This window comes from Scyliorhinus canicula, chromosome 2 (genome assembly GCF_902713615.1).
Source record: "Scyliorhinus canicula chromosome 2, sScyCan1.1, whole genome shotgun sequence".
NCBI classification, from domain to species: Eukaryota; Metazoa; Chordata; class Chondrichthyes; order Carcharhiniformes; family Scyliorhinidae; genus Scyliorhinus; species Scyliorhinus canicula.
Window position 1 is genome coordinate 59,836,064 of NC_052147.1, and position 20,664 is coordinate 59,856,727.

Consider the following 20,664-nt stretch of genomic DNA (forward strand, 5'->3'; position numbering starts at 1 on the left):
TTCCCCCAACGTCCAAAGATGTGCGCGTTAGGTAGATTGACCATTATTCTATGATCTGATTTTGACCCCTTCAATAGTCCCCTTCACCTCATCATGCCTAGATGTTGCAATTGACAATTATCCTTTTTAAACTTCTGCATTGCCATTATTGCTTTAAAGACTTTTTTAAAGCAAAAATCTCACTGACTGAAGCTCTTTGCCATTTCCCCTCTGTGAAACCTTTATGGTTTTTGCCATGTTAAAAGGTGAAATAAATGAGAGTTGTCATCGGACACTGAAATAAAACCTACCTAAGATGCCCAGTCATGATTAAATATATACACTGGATTAGGATTTGGTTTCATCATGGTGATTCAAGTCTTTTTGCTTTTTTAACCTGTAAATGGTTTGTGGTTACTACCTTTTGTTTGAAGGAAGTGAGACAGTTAAACTCAGGATTACTTACAGGCAAGTTGGTGAAGGAGTTGCCATTTTGAGGAACTACATATTTTTGGAGTTGTTCGTGATAACATCAGGACAGAATCAATTATCCAAAATAGTGTGACTAGAGACCTATAAAGATCTTTCCCCTTCATGATTTGGAGGAAATTGGTGCATTTGGATGGAATAAGATCCCTTCATTCCAGTAATGTCCAGTAAAAATAGCACAAAAGTCGGGCAAGGGGTTGTCATCTGACTCCAAGGTTTCCAGAGCCTCAATAGGAATAGGTGGGGTGGGGAGGAGGGGAAAGAAGCACAGCAATAACTTATGCTGAGATGGTGGCTCCTCAGTCGACGACTGAAAAGTTGGTTAATTTCGTGACTGAGTTTTTAAGAAGCAGCAGCAGGTGATTGCTGAGGATCTGGAGAAGGCTTTGGTGCCAATTCGGCTGACCACGGTCAAGATGGACTGGAGGATTGTGGTACAGGGGATGATGATACAGAAGGTGGAGGCGGCACTCTCTGACCATAATCTAGTGATTGGATTATCTCCCCGGAGGCAGAGATAGTGGTGCTGGCTGAGGAGCGAATGAGTGCTAAAGGCCAAGGTTGACTATCGGGAGAACCTTTCCAGATGACAGAATGGATATCCAGGCTCATGGAGGGCTCCAATGTTCAAGGTGGTCTGAAAGTTGGTGGGAAAGGGGTCTTTCCAACCCCTCTTGAGTTGGACTGGGCCCATAGATCGCTGGGGCAGAGGCCCAGATTGGGGGAGCCATCTTGGCCATAGTCAGGATTCATCGATACCTGGATAAGGAGCAGATGCTAAAGTGGGCGAAGGACCATCAAGACTGTAGTTGGGAGGGCCATGGCATTGATGTGCGTTTTGTTGATTTGCTTTGTAAGTTGAACCTCCCCCCTCCCCCATTAATACAAATCTGCTACTTCATTAAACATTTGTCTAATTTCTGTCTTTATATAATCTAGCACCTCAGAATTGCTACCAGGGAGTTGATACACAACACCCAGTTTCACCTATTTAGTCTCCCACTGTATATCCTCCCTCACCATTGAAGTGATGGTATTTCTAATCAGTAAGGCTACTGTACTCCCTCTGCCATGTTCTCTGTCCCCTGTAAAATTTATAACCAGGTAAATTTAATTTCCCAGTCCCGACCATCCTCCAATCATCTTTCTGTGTAACAGCAACTACATCATAATCTTCAACTTGCATTAGCGCCTACAACTCATTTATTTTATTCCTTACGCTCCATGCATTTCTGGATAGAACACTTAATTGGACTATTTCCCCTGACCTGTCCTTCAGAACAAAGGTTTTATTTGTTGCTTGTTATTTTTCACTTTTGGTTTAACCACCAAACTTATTGTAGTTTTGCCATTAGCTGCAGTTCCTGAAGCTAAGTTCATGACCATTTCTTTACTCATTGCCCATGCTACTTGTTTTTTGGAACTGTATCATGTTCCCCCGAGGCTGCCTCCTCCCACCCCCATTTGTTAGTTTAATGTCCTTGTGACTGTTAATCTTTCGGCAAGAACACTGGTCCCAGATCAGTTCAGGTGGAGACCATCCCAACGGTACAGATCTCCTGTCCCAATACTGATGCCAGTGCCCATGAAATGGAACCCTTTGCTGCACCACTCAGTTAGCCGTTGTCAATGGGTAAGGTGGTGTCCCAGCTGCATTGTTAAAGGAGGAAAAATAAATTTACAATAGCCAAGCATTTTTTTTCCCAATTAAGGGGCAATTTAGTGTGGCCAATCCACCTAACCTGCACATTTGAGTTGTGGGGGTGAAACTCGTGCAGACATGGGGTTTATGTGCAAACGGACAGTGACCCAGGGCTGGGATTTGAACCAGTGCTAACCACTGTGCCACACGCTGCCCCAAAGGGGGACTTTTTAATGCGTTTGGGGAGAAAGCTGTCTGTTGGCTCACCAGCTGAGCCAGCAGGCAGGCTCTCAGATATGGGGGGAACTTTGGAGACGGGGTAGTTTCCGCCTCAGAAGGTTACTGAGGTGTATGAGTCGGAGCCTCCGGAGGAAGGTGCATCAATGAGGCAATTTTTGGATGAGGTGACCTTCTGGAGCAGGAAAGAAGGCAGAATTTGGGAGATGCCGAAAGGGCTGGAGGAGATCATGAGTTTTATTCGGTTAATGCAGGCGGGCAAAGTACTGGAATACGTATTGAATTTTGTCATAGAATTTACAGTGCAGAAGGAGGCCATTCGGCCCATCAAGTCTGCACCGGCTCTTGGAAAGAGCACCCTACTCAAATTCAACACCTCCACCCTATCCCACCATAACCCAGTCATAACCCAGTCACCCCACCCAACACGAAGGGCAATTTATCATGGCCAATCCACCTAATCTGCACATCTTTGGACTGTGGGAGGAAACCGGAGGAAACCCACGCACACACTGGGAGGATGTGCAGACTCTGCACAGACAGTGACCCAAGCTGGAATCGAACCTGGGACCCTGGAGCTGTGAAGCGATTGTGCTATCCACAATGCTAACGTGCTGCCCTTTTTACAAACTGTTTGCTGGTCAGTTGGTCCACTTCTGTTGGATATGTTTAATGATTCGGTTTCCCAATGGTTTTGCTGGCCACACTGACGCAGGCATCAATTTCCTTGATCCTGAAGACTGGGAAGGATTCCAAGGAATGTGGGTCGTATCAGCCTGTTTTCGTTGTTCAACGCTGGCGCTTAGTTGTTGGCCAAGGAGTCGGTAATACATTTGGAACTATGCCTACCGGAGTGATTTCAGAGAAGCTGACTGGATTTATTAAGGGCTGGCAGTTGTCGGCCAATATTAAATGATAATCGCTTATTGTCACAAGTAGGCTTCAAATGAAGTTACTGTGAAAAGCCCCTAGTCGCCACATTCCGGTGCCTGTTCGGGGAGACTGGTACGGGAATTGAACCGTGCTGGTGGCCTGGAGTTTGTTAAATGTTGTCTTGTTGCCCTCTTTGGGGACAGAGCCAGAGCTGATTATTTCGATGGGTGTGGAGAAGGTGTTCAATAGGGTTGATGATTGGGATAACTCTTCGAGATCCTTGCGCGGTTTGACTTTGGGCCAAAATTATTTCATTGTTTAGGTTTTTGTACAGAACTCTCTTCGTTAGTGTATGCACTAATGCCCTGAGCTTGGGTTATTTCCAACTGAACAGGGTGAGAGGTAGGGGTGCCCATTGTCTCTGCTTTTGTTTGCCTTAGATTTAGAGCCACCGATTATTGCGTTGAGGTCACCGAGCAGATGGAGGGGATAGAGTGTGGAGGGAGGAAGCATTGGGTGTCCTTGTATGCAGGTGATCTGCCTCTATATTCTAGACCCTCTCTCCCATGTGGGGGAGATAATGGAGCTGCTCAGGAAGTTTGGCTCATTTTCAGAGTACAAGTTAAATCTGGACATGAGTTAATTTTTTCCAGTGAACCACCCAGGGATGGGAGCTGCGGATGCTATCATTTTGTCCGGCCAAGACGTAGCTTCCGGTACGTGGGTGACCCATGATTGGTCCACGCTTATAAAATAGTTTAGTCTGGTGGATGGGATGAAGGCCAATTTACTTTTTTGAAAAGGTGGAATGCTCTCCATCTGACCTTAGCTGGAAGGGTACAGACGATGAAGATGAATATTCTCTTGACGTTTTTCACCTTTGTTCCTGTGTCTCCCAGTTTTTCTTCCCAAGGCTTTCTTTTGCAAATTGATATCTCCTTTTGTTTGGGCTGGTAAGACTCCTGGTTTGTAGGATGTTTTTGCAAAGGGATAGGCAGTTGGGGGGAGTTGACATTACCTAATGTGTTTGCTGTTGCTGGGTGGCGAATATTTATCACGTGTGGGGGTGGTTCAAGGATCCAGACTCTCTCGGGGGTGGGGGGGGGGGATTGTGTGGTGGTGGGGAGGGATGGGGGAAAGGAGGTTTCATGCATGGGGCCGAGTGTGAGTGCCCTGGTTACAGCACCACTCCCTTTTTCTCCTACCAGATTCTCTGAGCCCAGTGGTGATAGCTACTTTGAGGATTTTGTCTAGGTTTAAGCAGAATTTTAAACTGGGAACTGTCGCTGTTGACCCTGATCTGCAGGAACCATAGGTTTGTGCCGTCTGGTTTACATTCATCGTTTAGGGCTTGGGTGACGTAGGCATTGGAGAAGTGCAGAGACATGGTTTTGAAGAGTAGGTTCCCAGGCTCAGACTAGCTGTTAGAGGTTCCAGTTTCTGAAAGGGAAAATTTTTAGGTGCGTTGTTTTTTACACCAGGAGCTTCCTTCATTTTCCATGGTACAGTTGCCTTTGCTTATCGACAGGGTCCTGTCCTTGACCAATTTGGGGGAGGGTACGATTTCACATGTGTCTGATTAAGGTCTTGTTTTCTTTGTGGGATAGAGAGGGGACTCGGTGGGTGATGGGAGGGCGGGGCACTCGGTTGGTATACGTTGGGATTTGTAGTGTTTGTATGAAAATTGTTTGAATAAAAATATTTTTTTCAAGTGACAAAATTGTAGTGATAGATCGATACTGATCATTCTTAAAGAGGAACAAGAAAAAAGTTCAACAGAAAAATGGTACACCTGAAGCACAGATCTCCACACATGATTTGCCATTCTGAAACACGCTTAAAACCGTGGACCTTCTTCCTTGCTCTTTTTCTTTTCCCATGTGCTGTTAATCCAGAGACACCAGTTAATACTCGGGGGACCTGAGTTCGAATCCTACCATGGCAGATGATGAAATTTGATTTGAATACAAAATCTGGAATTAAAATATCTAATGTCGTCCATGAAACCAGTGTTATAAAACCCCGTCTGGTTCACTAATGTCTCTTTTTTAGAGAAGGAAATCTGCCATCCTTGCGTTGTCTGGCTGACATGTGACTGCAGATCCACAGTGATGTGGTTGGCTCTTTAAAAAATATATTTGGAGTACCCAACTATTTTCTTTCTCCAATTAAGGGGCAATTTAGCGTGGTCATCCACCTACCCAGCACATGTTTGGGTTGTGGGGGTGAAACCCACGCCGACACGGGGAGAATGTGCAAACTCCTCACGGACAGTGACCAAAGGCCAGGATTCGAACCCTGCTCCCACTTTACCTTTTGGACACCTGAGGGCCAATTTAGCATGCCAATCCACCTAACCCGCACATCTTTGCCATCTTGCTCAATGTGGTTGGCTCTTGAATGTTCCCTGAATTAGTCGACCAAGCCACTCCATGCAAGGGTAATTGCGGGGTGCAATAAATGCTGGCCTAGTCAGGACCCCCCCCCCCCCCCCCCCCCCCCCCCCCCCCCCCCAAAGCATTAATAATAATATGATCGCTATTGTCACAAGTAGGCTTCAATGAAGTTACTGTGAAAGGTCCCCAGTCGCCACATTCCGGCACCTGTTGGGGCAGCTGGTACGGGAATTGAACCCGTGCTGCTGCCTTGTTCTGCATTACAAGCCAGCTGTTTAGCCCACTGTGCTAAACCAGCCCCCTTTAGACATTAGATTAATGTCTGAAAATTCTTCATCAGCTCTTGCAACTTAAACTTCAGCATTATGCTCAGACATCGTGAAATGTGTGACAGGACGATCTAATAGTTTCTGAATAATGCAAATGAAGAAGCTTCACTGATGTCAGAAGGTATGAAATGATATCAAATCACAAGGCATAATTGAGTGCTCTGAGAAATTGATGAAAGCGTGGCGATAATAGCGAGATGTAGAATGTGATCATCGTGCTAATACAGACCGATTATATGGCACCAGTGAAAGAAATTGAGACAAGGGTTAAAGTAATCAAGGAAGGGAATGCTCAACAGTCTTTGAAAATGGCTTAACATTGGTTCACAGACTCAAACATGAGTGAGATGGTACTAAATGATGTGCAAATTATAGCTGACCAGCAAGAATTGCTGAATCCTAACTGTAAAGTAATTGTGTGTGTGTGTGTGTCTTCACTGCACGAACTGCAGTATCAAGGATTTTACATTTGTTGCTTCTCATGGTCAAATCAGACGCATAATTGTGAAGAATCATGGGGGCAATAATGTTCTGCAACCCAAAAAATAGATGCAATTTTTATTCGTGAAATACTTACATTGAGGTGTTGTTTCAAATCCGTTTAGAGCAGATCCAGGAATACTTGAATCCCAAATCGGTTTATACTTACCCCCTAGAATTCTTAAATCTGGTTGTACTTGACCTTGAGGCTTATGTACTAGGTGAATAGAGCTAAGATGTCGAAGCAGCTTTACCTTTTGCAGTAATCCTCTTGGGAATGTTCTGCTTGCTTTCAGAAACCCATACAACTTGCCAGTCTTTTATTATATCTAAGATGGCATGCTTAAAGAAATTGTACAAACTAATTGCGTTTGTCAGCAAACTTGGATTAAAAAAAAACAAAAATCTCTATTCCAGATGGCTAACCTTTCAAAGCTCAAATTTTAATCATACTGACATATCCTGCATTTATTTTTTTAAAAAAGGTAAGCTAACAGATGTTTTAAATGTGGCTTCATGGGATTTAAAACAAAATGGAAACTTAACACATCATGGCAAACTGTTCCACTTGAGATGGATATGATGAGTATTGCTGACCCAGGAAGACCCCACAGTGCTCGCTTTTCCTGCCACAGTGTCAAAGTTGGACGATCCAGCTGTTTACATTTTTTCAATTTAATCATTCCTGATGTATTGCATTTAAAAACATCTTGTTTGTAATATTTCTCCTTCAAACAATTTTAAGATAGACCAGCAAAACAGATGAAGCCAATTTTTTCTGTTGCCTTTCTTTGTGCTTTCTCAAGTGTTTTATTGATTTTTAAAAATTTGCGGAGGCTTATTTTGGCTTGAGTACTGAATGTTGAGGTTATGGTATGTACATGATTTCTGTAGTGGCTGCAGATTTTTCAATTCCTAAATGGCACTCATTCAACTGATGGTGATGAATCCAATTTGATTTCCCTGTACAACTGGAAGTAGTAATGGAATATCATTCACTTCTGAAAATGTAAATTGAACTGCTGATGGATCCTTTTGCTCAGAATGGCAGAGATTGACTTGGAGGGTTGATTGAATACTCTGATTACTGTTTTTATATAATTGACTTTTTTGCAACTTTTCCTTGTGTATGTTATTACAATTACACATAGGTCACTTGCTCTTTTGGCTAGATATGTCAGCTCGTTTCTTACTGGATATGAAGTGCTAGAGGATGCAGAGAGGGCTGGTCAATTGCTTTGCATGGTAAAGACAAGATATATGAAAACTGTGTTCAGGCTTGCATGATCTCCGAAAGGTGACATCTATCAAAACCAATTGAATCAAAATGTCCAGTTTTTATTTTTGGAATACTGGGGTAATGACGTATGTGTAATTGTTGAAAAGCAGTATGGGAGTTTAATAAGCCTAGTGCCTGAAGCCTTCACACTTTTTTTTTGTTGTGCTGTGCATAGTTGGTTTTATGTATGAAACTCCAATCTAATGAGGCACCTTTTAAACATGCCCAAATCTAGTGTATTGTGTTGAAAAGGTGCATGCAGCTTGTTGCAATGGAAGAAAATGGCTGTGTGGATGAACCGTTCTGTACGAAAATGAAGTGTGCTATAATTTTAAATGAAATGGCTGCACATTCCACAGCGGTGCATTTGAACAATTGGACAGAAATAATGCTGGAAGAATGAAAGTCAAGAAATTATTTCCATTGCAATGCTGTGCTGAACAAAATGTTTTAAATATGATGAGCAAAGCTGGCCCACCTCTGATCATCCAAAAACAAACCTACAGTTCTTTTTCATTTACTATCCCATCAAAATTGCAGTATCCAATTAAATTATTCCATTTTATTGTCTCTGCTACTAGACCTGAGTTCATTCCATTTGTTAATCATGCTGTCAATTCTATTTTTCCCTCTGTTACTGTCATGAATCGCTTGTATTGTCATGAATCGCTTGTATTGTATCTAGTATGAATCACTTGTGTTGTATCTTATCACAGGCCTTCTGAAAGTCCATGTATCTCATCCGCTTCATTGTCCTTGTCTACTGTAGGTTCAGTGTGACTTTAAAAAAAAAGTTAATTTTGTGTCATTATCCTCTATTTCATTTGCTTTCTAACCTTCTATGGCTGCCCTTTGTTAGTGCCCAACATAATGTCCAATAAGGACTCCTGTTAGCTTTCATTGGTTTCTCATCTCTGTGCATTGACTATAAAAATTATTCTTGCTGCTGTACTTCTGCAGCCTCCTTCAACTGTGGTGTAATTGCACCATATCATTGCCATTTCTGTTCTATCCTGGTGCTTTCATTCTCCATTCTTCCAACTTTATACTGTCCTTCCTGTGCAATATCATTGATGCTGAAATTTATGCTATCTTGTGCAAAAATGCTGCATCTCCCTCAAAAACATACTACTTTAATGCTACTGATGTCACTGCCTCTTAATCACGAGTGTGCATTGGAACCTGTGTTGTGAAGCACCTTGGGATTATTTGCTATGTTAATGGTACAGAAGTTTAAACGGGTAACAGTGGTTAGCACTGTTGCCTCATGGGGTCAGGGATCCGAGTTCGTTTCTGACTTTGGTGACTGTATGGAGATGGCAGAGCTGTTAATTTAGATGAGTACACTTTAAAAAAAACAGTCTTGGGGGAGTCACCTGACGTGAGCGTTGGAGCTGTTGTATTTTTGCGAACTTCAGGACTGCTCTTTTAATCCGTCTCTTCTTCCTTGTGCACATTCCTTTTTTGTCTTTCCTTGGTTTGCACAGTTTATACGATATCCCCAGAATTGTTGGTGTTTTTGCATGATTGAGCAGAGTTAGAACTTGTGGCGCTGGAAGGATTTGTGGTGTGGCCCTGCCTTTTGTTGAACAGTTGCTTTTGTGCGGGCTCCAATCCTGATGGTGCGGTGTGTGTTGACAGATGATAGCTGCCAAGAGGATGCAGTTCTGGCTGAATCTGTTCTGAGGTATGGGTTGTTGAAGCCCTGTTCCAAGTTTTGGGTTGTTGAATTCCCAAGAGTTGCAGTGTTTTTATGGAGATGCATGAGCCTTTTCTTGCAAAAAACATTCAATGGAGCACATCTAATCCTGTCTTTGAGGCCAGGGGTTGGTGTGGCCTTCTGACTATTGGGCCTGTGTTGTCCTGTTCCAGATGTCGGTCTTGAGCGGGTGGGGCGGCCAAACCGGTCAGGTGGACATTTGGTGTCTAGATGCCCCTTAAATGCCGGCATCATATCTGCTCCCACCACTTCCCCAGACAATGCGTTCCGTATATTTACCACCCTCTGTAAAAGAAAAAACATGCCTCGCACATCTGTTCTAAACTTTCCCCACGCACTTTAAATCTATGTCCCTTAGTACTTGACTCTCCTACCCTATGTCCCCTGGTACTTGACTCTCCTACCTAGGAAAGAGCATCTGACTACAGAGTTTATCTAACCTCTCCTCATAGCTCACGCCCTCCACCTCTCCTCAGAACTAAAAGCAAATTGCTGCGGATGCTGGAATCTGAAACAAAAGGGAAAATGCTGGAAAATCTCAGCAGGTCTGGCAGCATCTGTAGGGAGAGAAAAGAGTTAATGTTTCGAGTCTGATGACTCTTTGTCAAAGCTAGGTTTGACAAAGAATCATCGGACTCTAAACGTTGGCTCTTTTCTCTCCCTACAGATGCTTCCAGACTTGCTGAGATTTTCCAGCATTTTCCCTCTCTTCATAGCTAATGCCCTCCACCTCTCATAGCTAATGCCTTCCATACCATGCAACATCCTAATAAACTGCTTCTGTACCCTCTCCAAAGCATCCACATCCTTCTGGTAGTGTGGCGACCAGAATTATACATAATTCCTCCTCGACAGTACCATCCAAACCTGTGACTTCTAACACCTAGAAGGACATGAGCAGCAAATACATGGGAGCAGTATTCCCTGAAAATTCCCCTCCAAGCTGCACACCATCCTAACTTGGAACCGTATCGCCATCCCTTCACTGTTGCTGGGTCAAAATCTAGGAACTACGGAGGAGCACTGGTTGTACCTACACCAAATGGACTGCAGTAGTTCAAGAAGGCTGCTCGCCGCCACCTTCTCGAGTTCAATTGGGTTGGACATCACTGGTCAGGCTAGCAAGTAATGCAGTAGAATAAAAAGGAGTTTGCCATTTCACATCACAGTGAAGAGGAACTTCAAACTGTGGGGACTGACCTGCTGTTCCACTGAAATTTGCTGATGTGTTATGACCACAGCAGATGTTATTGTTGAACAAGCCAGATCCAAGAGTGAGCTCTGTCTCACTTGATCATAAATCTTTTTTTAAATTATGAAAACGAGAGAAGTGCTACTGACTCAAAAAGCACAGTTTAAAATTGTCTTGCTGTTTAAAATTTAATAAATTGGCAACAATCCCCGTACGTGGAGGCATTGGTAATGATCTTTCAGGAATCACTGAAGGCAGGAAGGGTCCCACAGGACTGGAAAGTGGCTAATGTAACACCCCTGTTTTAAGAAGGGAGGGAGGCAGAAGATGGGAAATTATAGGCCGGTTAGCCTGACTTCAGTCATTGGTAAGATTTTAGAGTCCATTATTAAAGATGAGATGAGATTGCGGAGTACTTTGAAGTGCATGATAAAATAGGACGTGCATGCTAAAATAGGACTGAGTCATCATGACTTTGTCAAGGGGAGGTCATGTATGACAAATCTGTTAGTTTTCTGAGGAAGTAACAAAAGTTAGGCAAAGGAGAATCAGTGGACGTGACTTATTTAACAGTCTTTATGCGGCACCTTGTCAAAGGCCTTCCGGAAATCTAAATAAGTTAAGAGCCCATGGTGTTAAGGGTAAGGTCCTGGCATGGATTGAAGTTTGGCTGACTGGCGGAAGGCAGAGAGTGGGGATAAAGGGGTCTTTCAGGATGGCAGTTGGTGACTAGTGGTGTACCTCGGGGGTCGATGCTGGGACCACAACTTTTCACAATATACATTAAGCATCTGGAGGAAGGAACTGAAGGCACTGTTGCTAAGTTTGCAGATATAAAGATCTGTAGTGGGGCAGGTAGTATTGAGGAAGCAGGTTGGGCTGCAGAAGGACTTGGACAGGCTAGGAGAGTGCGCAAAGAAGTGGCAGATGGAATACAATGTGGAAAAGTGAGGTTCTGCACTTTGGAAGGAGAAATGGAGGCATGGACTATTTTCTAAATGAGAAGATGCTTAGGAAATCAGAAGCACAAAGGGACTTGGGAGTCCCGGTTCACGATTCTCTTGAGGCTAATGTGCAGGTTCAGTCTGCGGTTAGGAAGGCAAATGCAATGTTAGCATTAACGCTGAGGGGGTTAGAATACAAGACCAGGGATGTACTTATGAGGCTATATAAGGCAACAGCTTGGAAAGATTTGCTGGCCTTGGAAAGGGTCCAGAGGAGGTTCACGAGAATGATCCCTGGAATGGCGAGCTTGTCGTATGAGGAAAGGTTGAGGACTCTGGATCTGTACTCGTTAGAGTTTAGAAGGACGAGGTGGATCTTCGTGGCCTGGATCGAGAGGATGTTTCCACTTGTAGAAAAAAATTAGAACCAGAGGACACCATCTCAGACTAAAAGGATGATCCTTTAAAACCGAGATGAGGAGGAATCTTTTCAGCCAGCGGGTGGTGAATCTGTGGAACTCTTGGTCGCAGAAGGCTGTAGAGGCCAAATTACTTACTGTCTATAAGACAGAGATAGATAAGTTTTTGATTAATAAGGGGATCTGGGTTATGGGGAGAAGGCAGGAGAATGGGGATGAGAAAATATCAGCCATGATTGAATGGTGGAGCAGATACGATGGGCTGAGTGACCTAATTCTGTTCCCATGTCTTATGCTCTTATGGTTTTTAACTGTTTTAAAAATACAGTATTATTACCCAAGTCCAAGAATTGTTACTTTAATAAAGGTATACTGCTCAACTTCTTAAATATTTCCACTCTTATGGAATTCCAAAAGGAGATTCGAATACCAAAACTCTTCTGACCTAACACCGAGTAGCTGCCTCCAATTCAAAACTTTCATAGCAACTTGTTCTTGATTTTGCCTCTTATCTTTGGGTCAATAAAATTAAATTTCTCCTTGTTTGCCTGTGAAACCTTTTTTAAAAAAAAAAATCATTTTATTGAGATTTTTTTGGTATTCTAACAACAAAATTAACAATGCACATGAAACTATAAACATAGTGCAAAAGCTGTCTCCCTCCCTTACAGGTCCCACCTTTATTAACCCCCTACTCAAAGCTAAACTAAGGCCCCCCCCCGGCCTCTGCTGACGATTAATTTTCCGCAAAGAAGTTGGCGAACAGTTGCCTCCTCCGGGCGAACCCTAACATTGACCCTCTCAAGGCAAACTTGATTTTCTCCAAACAGAGAAAGCTAGCCATGTCCGATAGCCAGGTCTCTGTCTTTTGGGGCTTTGAGTCCCTCCAAGCTAATAGTATCCGTCTCCGGGCTACCAGGGAAGCAAAGGCCAGAACATCTGCCTCTTTCTCCTCCTGGATTCCTGGGCCTTCCGACATCCTGAAAATTGCCATCTCTGGACCCAGTGACTCCCTTGATTTTAACACCGTGGACATGACATCTGCAAACCCCTGCCAAAATCCCCTGAGCTTTGGACATTACCAGAACATATGGACATGGTTTGCTGGTCCTCCCACACATTCTACACACCTGTCTTCCACCCCAAAGAATCTGCTCATCCGGGCCACTCGTGTGAGCCTGGTGAACTACCTTAAATTGTATCAGGCTGAGCCTGGCACATGTTGCGGACCCATTGACTCTACTCAAAGCGTCCACCCATAGACCATCCTCTATCTCTCCTCCCAGCGCCTCCTCCCACTTGTGCTTCAGTGCCTCGGTCTGCGTCTCCTCTGACCCCATAAGTTCCTTGTAAATGTACGAGATGCTTCCTTCTCCTACCCACCCTCTGGAAACTACCCTGTCCTGAATCCCCCTTAGCGGTAAGAGCAGGAAGGTTGACACCTGTTTGCGTAGGAAGTCCCGCACCTGCAGATACCTGAATTTGTTTCCCCTCGCCAACCCAAGCTTCTCCTCCAGCGCCCTCATTCTCTGAAATATCCCCTCTATAAACATATCCCCCATCCCCTCAATCCCTGCTCTCCGCCATATCCACCCCCCAAAAATCCATACTTCCTGGGCAAACCGGTGATTGTTACGCATTGGGGACCAGACCAATGCTCTCTCTGCTCCCACATGTCTCCTCCATTGCCCCCAGACTCTCTGGGCTGCCACCACCACGGGGCTGGTGGAGTACCGTGCCAGTGGGAACAGCAGAGGCGCAGTTACCAACGCCTCCAAACTGGTCCCAGGTTCAATTTCCCTGCTGTCTCACTGTCTGTGCGGAGTCTGTACGTTCTCCCCGTGTCTGCGTGGGTTTCCTCCGGGTGCTCCAGGTTCCTTCCAAAGATGTGCAGGTGAATTGGCCATGATAAATTGTCGTTGGTGACCAAAAAGGTTAGGAGGAGTTATTGGGTTATGGGGATAGGGTGGAGGTGAGCATTCAAGTGGGTCGGTGCAGTCTTGATGGGCTGAATGGCCTCCTTCTGCACTGTATGTTCTATCTTCTAACTCCTGTTTGAAGTTCAACAATTTTAAAAGCCAAGTTTCTCGCTTGTGTCTCAATGCAAATTTTAGATCCAAACTATTTGTAATTCAAACTCGCTATTACCTCATTACAAATGCATGAATGTAACACTTTGGAACTTTGATCTCTTTAATAAAAATATATTTTTCAAAAGCCTTTTCAATAAAACAAAGCAATATAACAATATATACACAACAGTTGCTGCAAGTTACAATAAAGAAAGAATGCAATCAACACTTCAGTTTCTCTCCCCCTGAGCCAATAATGATGCAAAGGCAAGGACATCCACGTTCAGCATCACTGGCGAGATCAAATCCCCAAAAATTGCCACCAGTGGACAAGGTGCCACTTCGACATTAAGGTTAAACAAATGGGCTGCACGGCCTCGTAGCACTGCTGCCTCATGGCACCGAGCCTCAGGATTTGATCTCTGCCCCGGGTCACTGTCCATTAGGAGTTGCAAGTCCTCTCAGTGTCTGCCTGAGCCTCACCCCCACAACCCAAAGATGTACAAGGTAAGTGGATTGGCTATGCTAAATTTCCCCTTAATTGGAGAAAAAAATTATTTGGGTACTTTTTAAAAAAAAAAACAAAAAGGAATGTCGAAGGAGGCCAAAAAGCATAACAATGTGACATGACCAGGACATGGTGTGTATGATTAGCCAGCCCCTGAAAACCACTCGCACCTGTCATCTATCTACCACTGGGGGAAAAAAAAGTACTACTCCTTGCCTTGGTCAGATGAGTCCTGTGCACCACCTTGAACTAAATCAAATTAAATTGAGCACAGGAGGATGTGGAATTGACCCTACCAAGAGTCTCGCTCCACACGACCTCCTCCAGCATTGGACTGGGTTCACCCTCCCATTTGATCTTCACTTCACCCAACGAAGCCAACTCTGCTGACATGTTCTGACTGTAAATATCCGAAATATTCCTCTCACCAGACCTGGCCAAAGATGAAATCCTCTTCAACAGGGAGGAATGTGGTGCCAGGGGAAAAGAAGGAATAGCCTTCTACAAAAAAAAATAATGGATCTGTAGTAATCTGAACAAAGTGGTCGCAGGGAGTTGAAGTTATTCCGACAGCTCCTCAACTGGTAAACCTTCCTCTGCAAACAAGTCCCCAAACCTTTCCAGACCCTTCTCCTCCCATGTTCTAAACATCGAGTCTAAGCTCACCAACACCGAGATTATTCTTACAGATGGGCTAACAACGACATGAAACTAAATTTAAATTGCTGACTGAACTGCTTCCAGAGTCTCAGGAAGGATACCACCACTGGATTCGAAGAAAATCTCTCCGGAGAGAAAGGAAGCGAGGCAGTTACTAAAGCATCCAAACTAGGGCCCCTCGAAGAACTGGTCTCCAATTGCCCCCAAATGGAACCCGGATCACTAAGTCACCCCAGTACTTTCAATATTAGCAGCCCAATAAAAAAGTATCATACAGGGCAAAACTAACCCACTCTACTGTCTATCCCTCTGGAGAAACACCCTATGGATCCCTGAGGTCTTGCCTGCCCAAATAAAAGAGGAAACTAACTTGTTAACTCTAGCAAGGAAGGAGTTTGTGAGAAAAATGGGGAGACACTGAAAAAGAAATAAAAACCCCAGGAGGGCATTCATATTAATAGTGTGGACCCTGGTCAACCATCCAGGACAGGGGAAGGTTGAGCCACTTCTGTAAGTCAGACTTCACCCCAGACTAAAATAATTGAATTTATGGAGTGAGGCCCAATCGTGGGCCACCCGGATTCCAGATAATGAAAGCTTGAAAGTATTCACTCATTTTAACTTGCACCCAAAGAAGGAGCCAAAACTGAGGTAGCTTCATTATCTTATCCATAGTGAAGACCTGGGTCTGTAAATGTAAAGAAGCAGATCATCTGCGTACAAGGACACCCAATGCTCCTTCCCTCCCTGATTTATCCCCTTCCACTTACTAAAAGATCTTTGTGCTATGGCCAATGGTTCAATTGCTAAAGCAAAAAGAAGTGGAGACCAAGGGCATACCTGCTGAATACCCCTATTTAGTGGAAAATAACCCAAGCTTAAGGCATTTGTGTAAATGGGGGCCCTTTTTACAATAGCCGAATCCAGGATATGAACCTCCCAAAAATCTGAGGTAGCTCTACTCCACCCCATCCTATTGAATGCCTTTCTGGGGTCCATGGACACAATCAAATCTGGTTCAAGCGTGAGCGGGCGAAAGACTGATATTCAACAGCTGACGTATATTGTCCAACAATTGACTACCCTTAGCAAAGCCTGTCTTGTCTTTGTCTAACACCTCCTTGGAAGGCAGAGCACCAAACACTTTTGTGAGCAATTTAACGTCTGTATTTGAAAGCAAAATTGGGGCAAAAGACCCACATTCTGTCGGGTCCTTGCCCTTCAGGTTTGGGGAAATAGAGGCCTCTGCCAATGTAACGGGCAACACATCCCGGGACAAGGGGTCATTGAATGTGCCCAATATTAAAGGGATCAACTGACTTGCAAACTTCTTAAGACTGACTGTGGAATCCATAGCGGCTGGGAGCTTGACCCGTTTGCATTAACCAAATACAGTACATTTCCAAATTTCCTCGGGACCCAATGGGATTCCAACTCGCGCCTCACTCTCTTGCTCTCTCCAAATTGCTGCCCCAGTCCATTATCTGCATAATATCCTGGGATGCAGCCTGAAATCTCAGCCTGAAAGGCGGCTGGCTTTCTCCCAGTGGTCATAAAAATGCCCCTTCGAGTGTTGCAACTGGCTCACCACCGTAACCTATTGATCGTAGATCAAACTGCGCCTGTAACGTTTCCTACTCGCCAGTAACTCCGGGGTAGGGAGAAGCAAAGTGAGTACTGGGTGGTCCACCTCGAGGAGTGAGTCCACCAACCTCTGCTGCTCCACCTTCGCAGCCCTTTCCACCTGTGCCTTATAAGGAATTACCCGACCACCTTAAGGGCCTGCCAGTGTAGAAGATGAGATACACTTTAATAGTAAATTTCATATACCTCCCAATGGCGAAAGGTGTATGGTGTGGAGCATCGTTGTCCGAATCACAATCGCCAAATACCCCACCACTTCACCCAGGGAAGGAGAGCTTCCCATCACAACTTAATTTGTAAGTAGACCTGATGGATGTAGGAGAGAAAAAGGACAATCTTTATATCTCGGATCTTTAAAAAAAACCAAAACACACATGACTATCTCTTTCCTTCCCCCTCCCCCTGGCACCCAGGATTAGCCGTTGCGAGTCCCAAGTCAGGAATGGAGGCCACCAAATTGTTAACACACCCTGTATCATCCCAATTTGGCACATTAATATTAAGCACGACCACTAAGGTGCCAGCAAAGGATCCAATAGCAATCACATAATTACCATTCGGATCCGCTTAGATCCAAGCCGAAAATGGAAGCCTTTTTAATTGATCAAAACTGCCGCCCTCCCTGACACTCTAGCATCGACTCGTGAGTGAAATCCTGACTCTCCCACACCTTCCACAACCTGTTCTGGTTCCTTACCCGCAAATGGGTCTTGTAGAGAAACACCACATCAGCATTCTCACTTTTCAGGTGCGCAAATATCCTCGGCCTTTTCGTTGGGCCATTCAACCCCGCTACATTTCTGACTAACCAATTTACCCCCCCCCAACCCCCGAATGGAGTCTGCCATTCCACCAAGTCATCGAACAATTTAAGCCCCCCAACAATACAAAGAAAAATTTGTCATCCCTCCCTGCCCCCAAACTAAGATGATGAGCTGCAGCCTACCCCCCCAGTTCAGCTAGCAGGGTGACCTCTACCCAGAGTCAAGAACAATATTGACTGCAGCTAAACAGTAGAACAAAACCCCTTACAACCATGAATCCCAACAGAACCATACTTTCCCCATAACAATTATAACACACAGAACAAAACCCCCAAAACTTTGAGAATCCAACCTTTGAAACCATTAATGCACCCAAGAACAAATAAATGAAGGCAACCACATACCCACCCCCAACATCCAAGTCCCTCACATAAAGCCCGATCAACTTTCACCCAACCCGTGGTTTTTTACAAAAGCCACTGCATCCGCCTGTGCATCCCAAAAAAAAAATGTTTTTTGACTCAAAAGTCACTCAGAGCCTCGCTGGGTATACCATCCCAAATCGAACTGCATTCTTGTATTGGACAGCCTCAGTTTTATTAAATGCCGCCGACTTCCTCACCAGCTCCACTCCAATGTCTTGATACATGCTGATGATGTGACCTTCCCATTTGTAATCATGATGACCCTTCGCCCATCTCGGCACCCGTTTCCTTGTCTTGGAAAACTTTACGATAACAGCTCATGGCGGGTCATTGAGATGGGGCTCCTGCCAAATTGTCCGGTGTGCTCGATCTAGATGGAGAGGGGCTTGAACCCACCTTCCCCCACCATTTTCCCAAGCATCCGCAAAATGTATTCCTTTTTAAAAAATAAATTTTGGAGTACCCAATTATTTTTCTAATTAAGGGGCAATTTAAATGGCCAATCCACCTCCCCAGCACATCTTTTGGTTGTGGGGGTGAAACCCATGTAAACACGGGGAAAATGTGCAAACTCCACACGGACAGTGACCCAGAGCCGGGATCGAACCTGGGACCTTGGTGCTGTGAGGCAGCATCACTACTTTTGAAATGTATTCAGTGGGAGTTGGGCCTTCCATTACCTTTGGCGACTCCTCGGTTCATAATTCTGCCCCCTGGAACGATTCTCCGGATTGTTCACTTTGGCCGTAGTGTTTTATTCACATCAGCAAATACATGTCAGCTTCCAGAGAAGTTATCTGACCACTGTGCTTTTGAGAGAGCTGCCTCCACTCCCTTTATCGCAGCGCCATGTGCTTTTACCAACTCATTGGTCTTTTCCATTGTGACCGAATGAGAGCCAGGTCCTCTTCTGCCAACTGCTTCTGCTTTATAAGTTCCGCAAGCAAGATACCAATAAGCACATTTGCTGTTAGTGGAGTGGACGGAGACACATCATCACCCTCCGCCATTTTATGCACAGAGGTGCCCTGAGAAGTCTCTGACTCTGACAAATTTCCGTCTTCAAATTTCTTTACCCTGCCCAAAGGTGTCCCTTATGTGGACTCCTTTATAGCATTGATCAGGTGGGATTTCAAAAAGGGCTTAAAATTCAGTACTCTGGCAGGAGCCACCTCTTGTGCGACCTCCCTCTACATATCGCCACTGGATGTTGGATTTGTTTATTGTTACATGCACTGGGGTGCAGTGAAAAATATTGTTCTGAGTGCAGCTCAGACATATCATTCCGAACATGAAAATAGAATACATGAGGACAAACATAAAATACACTGTAAACAAATAGACCCAGGCATTGGGTGAAGCATATAGGAGTGTAGTACTATTTTATTCAAATAAAAAAAAATAATAATTTAGAGTACCCAATTCAATTTTTCCAATTAAGGGGGCAACTTAGTGTGGCCAATCCACCTACCCTGCACATCTTTGGGTTGTGGGGGCGAAACCCACGCAGACACGGCGAGAATGTACAAACTCCACATGGACAGTGACCCAGAGCCGGGATCAAACCTGGGACCTCAGCGGCGTGAGGCAGCAATGCTAACCACTGTGCCACCGTGCTGCCTGTGTAGTACTGCTCTTGAGAGGAGATGTGTTAAGATCTGATCAGTCCATAAGAGGATTGTTTAGGAATCTGTTAACAGCAGGGAAGAAGCTGTTTTTGAATCTGTTGGTGCATGTTCTCATTCTATCTCCTGCCCGATGGAAGAAGTTGGGAGAGTGAGTAAGTCAGGTGGGAGGGGTCTTTGATTATGCTGCCCGCTTTCCCGAGGCAGCGGGAGGTATAGACAGTCAAGGGATGGGAGGCAGATTTGTGTGATGGACTAGGCGGTGCTCACGACTCTCTGAAGTTTATTGCGGTCTTTGGCCGAGCAGTTGTCATACCATGCTGTGATGCAGCCAGATAGGATGCTTTTTATGGTGCACCTGTAAAAGTTGAGAAGAGTCAATGTGGACATGCTGAATAGTCTTAGTTTCCTGAGGAAGCTGATGTGCTTTTTTGGTTGTAGCATCGACGTGGGTGGACCAGGACAGATTTATGGTGGTGTGCACACCTAAGAATTTGAAGCTGTCAACCATCTCCACCTCGGCCCTATTGTTGCAGACAGGGGCATGTACGATACTTAGCTTCCCGAAGTCCATGACCAGCTCTTTTGTTGACCGAGATTGTTGTCGTTACACCACTCCACTAGATTCTCTATCTTCCTGTATTTGGACTCATCGTTGTTCGAGATCCAACCCAATACAGTAATGTCATCAGCAAACTTGTCGATGGAGATGGAGCCACATTTTGCCACGGAGCCATGTGTGTATAGGGAGTATAGTAGGGGGCTAAGTCCGCAGCCTTGCGGGCCCTGATATTGGTATTGAGGACTATCGTGGAGGAGATGTTGTTGTTTACTTTTACTGATTTGTGGTCTATTGGTCAAAGTCAAGGATCCAGTTGCAGAATGAGGAGCCGTCCTAGTTTTTCAAGCTTTGTTACGAGCTTGGATGGGATTATGGTGTTGAAGGCGGAGTTGTAGTCAATAAATAGGAGTCTGATGTAGCAGCCC

The 20,664-nt window shown here is 44.7% G+C and overlaps 1 protein-coding gene across 9 annotated transcripts in view; it reads left to right on the plus strand.

The window, feature by feature from the left end:
• ktn1 (kinectin 1) overlaps positions 1-20,664 on the plus strand; it is a 168,969-nt gene that overhangs the window by 17,668 nt on the left and 130,637 nt on the right. The gene's annotated exons all lie outside the window — the stretch shown is intronic.